We start from the raw sequence: 10,807 nt of genomic DNA on the forward strand, positions 1-10,807 counted from the left end.
AGGTGAATGGAGGGAAGTCCATGCCTCTCTTAGAGTTATTGTTTCATTTTGTTTGTCTGTGTACTTGGGAATAGAGTACTGCATTAGTTCACTGTCAGAGGGATAAAATCTCAATTGGTATCGGTGGAAACTATAATTTTTCCTAATCAAACTTTAGATTATTCAGAACACACTGAAATCCACAGAGAACCTTAAATTCATGGTAAAATGAGAATTTTGGTAGTATGTGTTTCCACTGGCCCTATTTATTTGTTGCACACTGAAGAGAAAGATTGGTAGAAACTGTTCTGTACCTCTTTTCAATTATACAAAATGTGTGTGTTCCAGTAACATGGTACTATATAAAAAGAGCCTGTGAAGGGTCTCTTGTATTGACACATACCTCTTTTTGTTAAAGAGGGTACCATATAAGTACGTAGATAGACAGATTAGATAGATTTATATGGCTGCAAGAAGAATTGTTAATTATGTGATTTAAATGGCTCCACATTTATTCATCGCATGTCCCATCATGTCATATACTTCTGTAATCATGTAAAGGCATATTAGACTACATTTTGAAAGTACTGTGGGGGTAATTACATGCACAAATCCCAGAAATAATGAAATTTATTAAAAGCTTGCCTCACGGCTTTGAAAACATACCACATTATGCCATACACATCAAGGGGCTACTGCTTTAATTTCTCAGTGACTTTATCCTCCTTCCCATGCAAAATCAGTTTCCCTCTGGGGCACTTTTTTGTGCATAAATACAATGCTGTGTGGCACTTGTAGAGTTTGTTATGTGATCAGCAGATTTCTATCCTTTATAGAGCTGGAAATCTGGGTGTTCTTCAGGGACAGACAGTCTCTAGGTTTTGGACTGTTTCCTGCTCAATGATGATGACCTAGTTTCACACACAAATATAGGTCCAGATTCAAACATGTTTGGTGACATACTTAGTATTGTGCTCTGCTGAGCTCAGTATATGTATCTGTACTGGGGCTCAACCCTGCTGCTAGTGAAGGGAATTTTGTCAAGTGAGTTTTGTCAGCATTCAGTGAGTCTAGGATCAGGCCCTTCTTAATGATCTATTAAAGGATAAATCACTGCTCTTTATTAGAGACTTTACCACACTGCACTAAACAAATTACAGACAATTGCACAACTGCAAAGAATGACTCATAAAAACCTACACTGAAATAATTATAATACTTATCATTTGTCTAACCCTTCTCATCTTCAAAGTGAGGCACAAGCATTAATTAATTACTCACAACATCCAGTGTGGGTATACCTCTGGTGTAGTGTAATACACAATTAGGTGATTCCCTCCAGCTGAGAAACCCACAAAAATGTCTCTGGGTAGAGGAAACCACAGTGAATAGCCCCTCACAGAAATCTCTCTCCCAGTAAATCACCCTCACGCAATGACACACCCCATGTAAGAAAGGCCACAGGCTTCCCCTCAAATCTGGTGGTTCCCTAGGGTCTGTAGGACACCTATTCCTCCACACTCTCTCTGGGTCCCAGGCAGCCCCAATTACCTGACAGCATGGATTCATAGGAGCTGCACTACCATGTCTCCCCACAGCTGCAGCTGCCCCTCAGAACCTCTGTGAGGTCTACATAGGAAAGTTATATACAGCCTGAGGCTGTATGATCTTTTCTCACTAATTGCCATAGGACTAGAGGGAAGATGACATGCACCCCATCGTGCCACCCACTTTTCTTCCCAGTCTGCCCATTCTCCATTTCCTCCCCTATCACGGGCTTCACACTACATGGGGAAGCCTTTGCAGAGGCTAGGGCATAGGGGAAAGAGCTGTGAAGGCAGCTGAGTCCCTGTTCCATGAGGCAGGAGGGGGTGAATAATAGCGCACAGAGAGCCCCTACTGTGTATAGATCTAGAGAGTGCTATCTGGCCCAAAGGTAGGATAGTATAATTTTTCCCATTGCACACCTAAATTCAAATTCCTCCAGCCTCTCATATTTACAATGGTAGATCAATATTTGGCCACATGGAGAAATAAAAATATGATTCAAATAAGTGTTTTAAATGCCCTGTGAAAATGTGTATTTAAAAGACAATTTTCCAATTTTTTAAAAAGCGGGTTATGTAAATGACCAATAATTGTAAACCCTTTCTATATTTAAAGTACTCTGCTCTCTCTTTTTCCATGGCAGAAAACCTGCTTTATGGCACAAACGTAGCAACCGATATCTTTTGTTCTTGCAGATTCATGTCAATACACACTTAAATATATTTAAGTATGTCCTGCTCTCCTACTGAGAAGAAAAGCTCTAAAAAAAAATGTAAGCTGTTGATATTTAGAGAAAGAGTAATTCTATAGGACTGATCAGCCATGCAATTCTGGATATACTAACAACTCATTCGTTATGTTAAAATGTTTTCCTCCATTATAGCTATTTTTCTATTGCTAATAATATGTCAGCACTTTCATTCTATATCCTGATTATCAGCAGTTTGCAGCAAAATATCTTCAGAAGTACCAAGATTTTTGATGTTGTCAAAAGAAAAACAGAAAATTTTGCACAAGATTGAATGGATACAAATGCATTAAAGCAGGTAGTATAAAGTAATGTGTAAGTGGTCAGAAAAAATGCTTGGTAGGTGTCAGTGGGTTGGATTTTTTTGGAACTCATAAAGAGTAAAATACACCCAAGCCGCACACATTATAAGGCTGAATGTTATCTCAAGGGCTCTAGGACATGTCCAAAGTAACTACTCGATCTTTGCTTTTTGTCACTAGAAATGCTAGAAAAATGTAAGGGTTGATTATCCTCTCAGTTTCACCAGTGTAAATCAGGAGTAACTCCACTGCGATCAAAGGAATTACAGTGTTACAAAATCAGTGTGAATGAGGGGAGAATCAGGCTCCTATGCTTTATGCTGATCCATTTTTTTCTTTTTAGGAACCAATCTTAAAGTCCTCAAACAGGCACAGTTGAAGTCAATGAGAGCTGTGCCTGGTTAAAAGTATCTACAAAGGGGCTAAAAATGGGGCTATGCTCTTGTGACGCTGGCTGGATTGGGGGGAGGCATTTAATATATTATTTAACGTCAGTATGTCAAGATCATAATAATTCCTGTGAGATGTGCCATGTCAAGTACTGTTAGAAAGGCTATAATGTGCTAAGTAAGATGATAATGTTTATGTTCATGTGTTATGTGTGTAATGCAAGTTATGGATATGTTTGTATCTGTATTTCATAGTGTACTGTGTTTCTGGGCAACACCCCGGACAGGATGGCTGCAGCACTAGCCTGCTTAATGGCCCATTAAAGAAATTCACCAGTACAATGGGCCCCAGGGGAGAAGCCAGGGATATACCTGATGAGTCACCAGGACTTACTCATGTGACCCTGGACTCCATCTTATTCCTGTACATTTCCACAAGCAGCATGGCAAAGGCCAAAGGACATAAAAGGCAGCTGCGTCACACCCTTTTGTCTTCAGTCACCAGCCTTCAGTCAGTCTTCACCCACCTCTGGATCAACTCATCTATAACTGAACTGAACTTAAGCTGTGAAACAAAGGACTGAGACTCATCCAAGTACTGGACGTACACCAGAGGGACTATTCAAGCCTGCAAACTCCACAATTCTATTAGAAACCTGCTTTATATGGACTTTCAAATCAATTGTATGTGTCTGATTGCTTTAATCAGTTAACGTTTCTCTTATAGCTTGTTTCTTTCCTTTTATAATAAACCTCTAGTTTTATTTACTAAAGAATTGGCTGGCAGCATGGTATTTTGGGTAAGATCCAAACTTATATTGCTCTGGTACCGTGGCTGACCCTTTGGGGTCAGGAGAAACCTTTTTGGTAAAGAGCATAGAGTTTTAAATAACTGATCTCTTTACTAGACCTAGTGCCAATTGGGAGCCAGAGACTGAAATGCAGTAAAGGGGGCTGTAGGTATTTGTGTACTGGCTTCTTGATAATCGGTGTGTGGAATCAGAAGCATTGTTTGTGTCTGGTTGGGAAGTCTGACTTCAGTGTCACCCACCAGTGTTGGGAGAATCTGCTCTCCTTTTGCTGCCTGCCCTGACCTTGGCATTTTAAGGTGACTACCCTAGGCACGGACAGGTCACAGTTCTTTTTTGCTTCTTTAAAATTTGTTTAAAAAAAAAAAAAAAGCCTACAGGTTTGTTTGTTCACTCCCCTGCTCAATCACACTTTTTTTTTTTTTTTTTTTTTAAATCTGAAGTTCAAACCTTGTCCACTCCTTTCCTCTTAATACCTGTTTAACTGAAATGCTACCTAACCAGTAGGAAGAAAAAATGTTTGTTAAACATTTGATAAATGTTTGTCACTGACAAATTAAGTACTGAGGGAGCTCACAATACACACTGAAACCTCCAACCATAACTGTTAAAGACACTTCTCAAGAATTCTTTTCTTGAAAAAATATTATGTGAGAGGCACGAGGGTAGGCACTCATTCACTTCTATTCCCCAGTATAAAAGGACTGGGCCTAAAGACAGGGGGCCTTATTCATGCCAGGAACATACTGTAAGTTCAGCTCTCCCTCGTCCTTTTTTTTCATTTTGGATGTTGTGATTATATTTCAAAGCACCACAGAAAACCCTGACATTCTTTGCAAGCATGTGGTAGACAGTTTATATTTTAGATGATAAAATTACCCCACATGGAAGGGTAAGGGCTACTTTCTGCCACACTGCTGTTGAAGGTGGGAGAATGGATGTTAAGGAAACTCTTCTTCCAGAACAAGCTGCCGAGTCGAAGAGCTCCATAAGGTAAAGATGAATACTGGATCACAGGGCTGGCTAACTCACCAGCCAACGAAGCATGCCCCCATTGGGGTATTTATTGATCTGCAGAAAGGGACAAATTTGTCCCCCATGCTTACCCAGCTAGGGTGAAAGCTGCCATCAGCAGCAACCACTGAGCAGTAGATTTTGGTTGTGCACATTGGTTGTGCTCACAGACACATCAAAACAGGTCCCATAATGCATTGCCAGACCACCTTATAGACACCTGTCATCCCTCTTTTCCAGATTATGCGCCAGGTAGCATCTTTAATCTCTTGTGCTATGTCAAGGGCAGGGTCTGGCCCCTCTCTTGCCTCTATAGAAATGATCATGAAGGGCCCAGCCCTAGAGACTTATACAGTCAAAGCTTATATTGAGGTCTATAAGACTTTTACCTAACTAAGGACTGAAGGAGTTCATACAATAGGATGACTCATAGAAGAGAAATACGATAATCAAAATGTTATTGTTATTTTTTCTCTTTTATTAATAAGGACTGACATTTAACAGGTATTTCACACAAATATAAAGTATACAAGCCCATCCTGTATACATTTATTAATCTGGCTCTGCTTTATAGAGTTTCTTTTATCAATATTCCAGTTCTAGTACTACCATATTCTTTTATTGAAATGTACTAAACCTACAATCTCTATTTAGTCCATTAAAGATTGCTTGGTGTTTATTACAGTTGTAAACATTTAATGGTTGATGATTAAATGCACAGTGAATTTATTAAATCCTGCAAGATTTAATTAAACGTACTTGGCAAGAGAGGTAAAGTTAAAATTAGTTTTCATAATTCTACATAATATGTGATATTTCTTGAATAGGTGCATCTAATCCTAAAAGAGATTTTCTATTTGCTCCTATTTTTATATTTCAAGATTTAATCCATTTCCCCTGTTTCTCCCCCACACATCCCATCCTCCCCCAACACAGCATGAGCTGATTTAAGGGAAAAAGGTGGAATAAACTGACAAACAGGTCAAATAAAAAAACATGCCCTTGGTATGGAGTGCATCCCATCACAAATCCTCTAAATATTTCTTTAATTTCTTTAAAGAAATAGCAATAGTATTTGAATTAAGAAATAATGTTACCCCAAAGAAGTAAGTTAATAGCATAACTACCGAAGGCATTTTTGCTTTTTTCTTTGCTCCCACAGATTTTGTTTTGCATTGGATTCTTAAGCACGGTTGGTACCAGATTTGGAAACACTGTTCTTTATTCAGTTTCAGCATCATACCATTAGAGATTACTACGTGGCAAAAAACACATCAACTTCACATCACATTACTGTATGTTACACTGAGTCAATGTAATGTGTACATTTTGTAATTTTAGTATTGTTAAAATCTGGTCATTTAAAATGTAGAGATTTTATCTATAGCTTGAAGCCACATATAACCCAGTATTTTCTCCTATCCTATATGAAATACACACAGTGTTACATTTCATACTGTTCAATGGGAGATACATTGATTACACATACCATTTCATATGGCTTTTACAACTATCATGCATTATGTTTCTTTTTATTCTTTTTTTTTTTTTTTTTTTTTTTTTGAATTACTGCTTTTTAAAAGACTTAAATACGTTAAATTCTGCTTTAGATTCTGACTATCCCCAGATCATCATGTCTGTAAGGTTTTTGGATCAGAACCATTTGTAAAAAGCAAGTTTTAGCTGTGATTCTCATATCCTGAAGTAGTTAATTTTAAGTGACTAACAAAAGCTGTCCTAAAGGCATATCATGCATATCATTGAGGATAAAGCATAAGGAGAAATGCCATTTATTTGTACTAAATGAAATAAGCAAACTATCCTCTACTCTCTAAATTCATTGTCCTGTTTAGTCCTTTATTAATTCCCTCCTGTTTCCTCTCCTTAGAGAATGAAAAGGTCTCTTCCCCCTGGCCCACTTGAAATGTAATTTTAGGCAGAGTAAAAAAATACTATAGATAACTTCTTCAGTGAGTAATTATATTTTTTTCAGATCATATCACTACTGAAAGAGAAGACTGTGATGGTGAGAGATCTATAGTACTGCAATGGAATTGTGCGGATGCCAGTAGCACATGCCATATAAATGCAATGGTTTCTTATTTACATGTTGCTCATGTTTATGCAAGTTAAAGACAAATATAGCTGCTGCTGCATTCTCCAGGAATCACAGATACTGGTCAAGGCTACAAATGGCAGCCACAGTCAAGCTTGTAATGTATTTTTCATGAAAAGCTAGAAGCACTAATGGGTGGGGGGGAAATCTGTGCAATTTGCTTTGAAAAGATAGCAGACATTTTTCAAAAAACAAATACTGTATATTCAATTCAGCTTTAGTTGCTTTCATGCTATAGGAATTCTGCTGGTGATGAAAAACACTGTACAGCCAATCAAGCTGCGAAGCTATAGAACCATCCGAAGTAGAAGCCTAGTGTTTAAAATAACCCTTATGAATTATTCATTAAGAGTCGATGTTTATGCAAATTACAGAAGCATGTGCCCACCTGACCACCATGGGTTAATAATAATAATAATAAAAACATACACACACAAAAACCAAAAGGAAACCTACCAAGCTTTAAGCGTTCTCCAGAACCTATATAATCAAATGATAATACTCTTTCATTAAATGCATCAAAGAATTACAATTCTTACCTGGTTAGCTTTGTAGGGCCCTCAGATTTTCTGGATGAAATAAGTGACTGTGCGTGCAACCAATAAAACTGAACTGAAAAGCTGATTAAGGGCACTTACTTAATGCAAAGCCACTCACTGAATATTCATATGATGCCTGTGTTTATGCAAATTAAAGCAAAAGAAAGCCCAAGGGGATTGGTTGCCATAGCCCACAAACACAGTGTACAGCAGAAAAATAGAGAATAGTGACAAATAAATCATGAAATTCATAGCTTTGATACAGCAGAGAGGAGCATAGTAAAATATTAAAAGTCTTACGTGAATTACAGTTTTAAAGAGCTTTATCTAATTATATCATTTAGGCCTATCAGGTGTTTTTCTACCATGTAGTAATCTGTAATTATCATCTTTCCAAGAGATATTGTCACTAGTGTTTGTCAGCTTTAGTTATCCTGTAATATTTATGTAAGCAGAGTCCTTAAGCATATCAAGTAGGAAAAAAAAATAATTACAACAAAAATTATAGTGTAATACATTAGGAACAAAACACATAGGCTCATGCTACACTTTATTAGGTCTTTCATGTGATTCTGCCTTCATGAGCTAAATGATAGTCAAGAGCAGAGTGTGTCAGTGAGAATCTGCTAGAAATGGAATTTAGCTTTTTGGTTTCTTAATTTTGATACATAACTGCTTCATTTCAGATGCTGCTTGTTTTATATAATATAGCTATACTTATTTGAATATTTTGAATATTTTATATTGAATATTTGAATATAGACATATTTTATTTTCCATTTTTAAAATGGTTTTAAAAAAATGACCATTTATATTATTAGAAACCAAAATTTATGTGAAATGTATATACAATATGCTGTCTCATAATCAGGACAAAATGTACTCATGCGGCTTCTTAATACAATCATTGGTACTATTAATAATGTTTTTTACTGTGATATATTTTAAAATCAGAATGATTTAGTATATTAGCATTGTCATTTTTTTGATATGCAAGAAATATATGAAAATAGAAATCATGCCCCCTTATTTAATTTCTTAGAGTTTAGCCCTATCCATCTGTTTCAGTCCACAACAGATTACATTTTCAACAGTAACTCCCTTTTGTCAATAACTAATTATTAATAATTTCATTGTTATTCAAGGTTTTAGAAGTATCGCAGAACTCAGATTTTATTGTTTTACATCAAGGGCCAGTAACTGATATTCGATAAGTACACATAGCTTTAAAATCTCAGATGATTTCCATGGATATCTATTGGCTGATGCGAACACCTATCAGAATGTTTATTTTTTATTTTTTATTAATTGATTCAGCAAAGATACAAATAAACAGTATTCACGGCTTTGTTTTTACTGTCTACTGATCTTTTTCTGGTAAGACTGGTTGTGATGTAATGCATATGTTCACATAGAGTGAAATCCTGGCTGCATTGAAATCAACGAGTGTTTTACTATTGACTTCACTGGGGTCAGGATTTCACTTCTTGTTTGTCTAAGAGTATAGTTCTAATTCAATGGGTTTCTACTGGCCTTACATAAGGCATTTACACCTCTCCCCCGGTGCTCTACCCCAAATAAAAATATATATACTGAAAAACTCCAAAAGAACTTCACTTGCTAGAAATTACAGGTCAGGAATTTAACACTTTTCTCAAACTCCAAAAGCCTCTAGGAAGATTCTATCTCTGTCGCTTGTAATTATTTTATCTGCTTTTGTAGGAATACTAACAACAAAATAAATTTTTTAACAGTGAGGGCAATTAACCACTGGAACATTTTACTAAGGGTCATGGTGGATTCTCCATCACCGGAAATTTTTTAATTAAGATGAGTGTTTTTCTAAAATATATGCTCCAGGAATTATTTGGGGGAAATTCTATGGCCTGTCTCATTCAGGGGGTCAGACTACATGATCACAATGGTTCCTTCTGACCTTAGAATCTATGAATCTATAAGGAGTTCTTTTGCTTGTGTAATTAAACTACTTTCCTGAGTAACATAAGCTATACTGGCAAAAGGACTCTTTTGCTGGTATAAGCTGCATCTATGTAGGGGGGGTTGCTGAAATAGCTATATCAGCTATGTAGTGTGATTTTTCTCACACTCCTAACTGACACAGCTATGCTGGCAAAACGTGTAGTGTAGTCCTGGCCTTAAACTGAATGCTGAACAGATGATTTGACCTTGGTTTTTAAACAAGTTTTCCCAGCAGTCTGCAGTCTTACCCTAAATAGTCTGTGTGTTTATTTGTTTCTTCTAACTTCTAATATGATAATTCAATAGTAAAATGTGCTGGGAGGCTAGCTGGATGTTTTCCCTGAGGGAATTTGAGTTTAAATACATATGTAGGCTGGCAAATTCTTACCTTTTCAGTCCCAGTCCTGGCAGAGATGTCTGTGCATGACCTGATTCTGTGAAATGATGTGTCTGCACTGCAATTCTGTCAATCCCTCACTTTTAAAGAACACTAAACCAATAAAGTAAATTATTTTAAAGAATAAAGAAACAGAGAAAATCTGATCCATAAATTGACTTTTTTTCTGCCAATTGACTAAACGACACGTAAGTCATCTCTAAGTGCCTGGAAAAAATAAAAAGCATTTCTTTTGTGACACTGATGAACAATTAGGCAATTGTAAAGTATGCAATGGCAAAATGGAAAAGGCACAGTAATAATGGTTTCCACTTTCCCCATCTTTTCTTACTTTTGCAACAAAATACTACAAGTGGAATGACATGGAATTTCCCCCTCTAACCTCTGGATTAATAACAATGCTAAGCATTTACTTTGTGTGGATTTGTGTGGATTTAAAGACCCCTGATAATGTACTTTCCCTGATAATGTACTTTTGTGCCTGTTGATTCTCAAGAAAAGAGTCCACTTCTCTCCAGTATTATTTCTAACATAAGCATTCACCTTCTTTACAGTTCAGGAGATACGCAAGAGTCTTTGTCAGCACCCCCTCTCAAAGGCTTCGGTTTCCTTCTTGTCAACAGCATTCACCAGGATTCATCTCCATAAACTGATATGGAAAAAAATTAAGATTTTCATCTGCTGAATATTTGTACTTTTTCCACACTTTCATAAGGGAGCCCATGGCTGAGCAAGCCATCCCTGATCTTCTGATTTCCTTGGAGCAGCTTTCTTTGTTAGATATGTATGATCCCAGATAATTAAATTAATCTATCTAGCTTGATTGTTAATTGTGATGTCTACTTGCATCCTGTCATTACTGATCATGTCAGAGCACATGCATTTCATTTTTGCCACATTCAGGGACAGTCCATATTCCTCATGAACTGTTTTTGCAGACTCCAACATCCATTGCATTTTATAATGGTTGCAGCACAGAGTGTTGT

At 36.8% G+C, this 10,807-nt stretch overlaps 1 long non-coding RNA gene across 1 annotated transcript in view; it reads right to left on the reverse strand.

Annotated features, from left to right (window-relative positions):
- Positions 1-7,488, reverse strand: part of LOC137166787 (uncharacterized) — a 147,679-nt gene extending 140,191 nt beyond the window's left edge. The window contains exon 1 of the long non-coding RNA XR_010923817.1: positions 7,445-7,488. This is a non-coding gene — a long non-coding RNA (uncharacterized lncRNA). The remainder of the gene's footprint in view (positions 1-7,444) is intronic.
- Between the last annotated feature and the right edge of the window lie 3,319 nt (positions 7,489-10,807).

Source organism: Emydura macquarii, unplaced genomic scaffold, assembly GCF_026122565.2.
Source record: "Emydura macquarii macquarii isolate MOO-44397 ecotype Brisbane River unplaced genomic scaffold, CSIRO-AGI_Emac_v2 contig_2897, whole genome shotgun sequence".
Taxonomy (NCBI): Eukaryota; Metazoa; Chordata; order Testudines; family Chelidae; genus Emydura; species Emydura macquarii.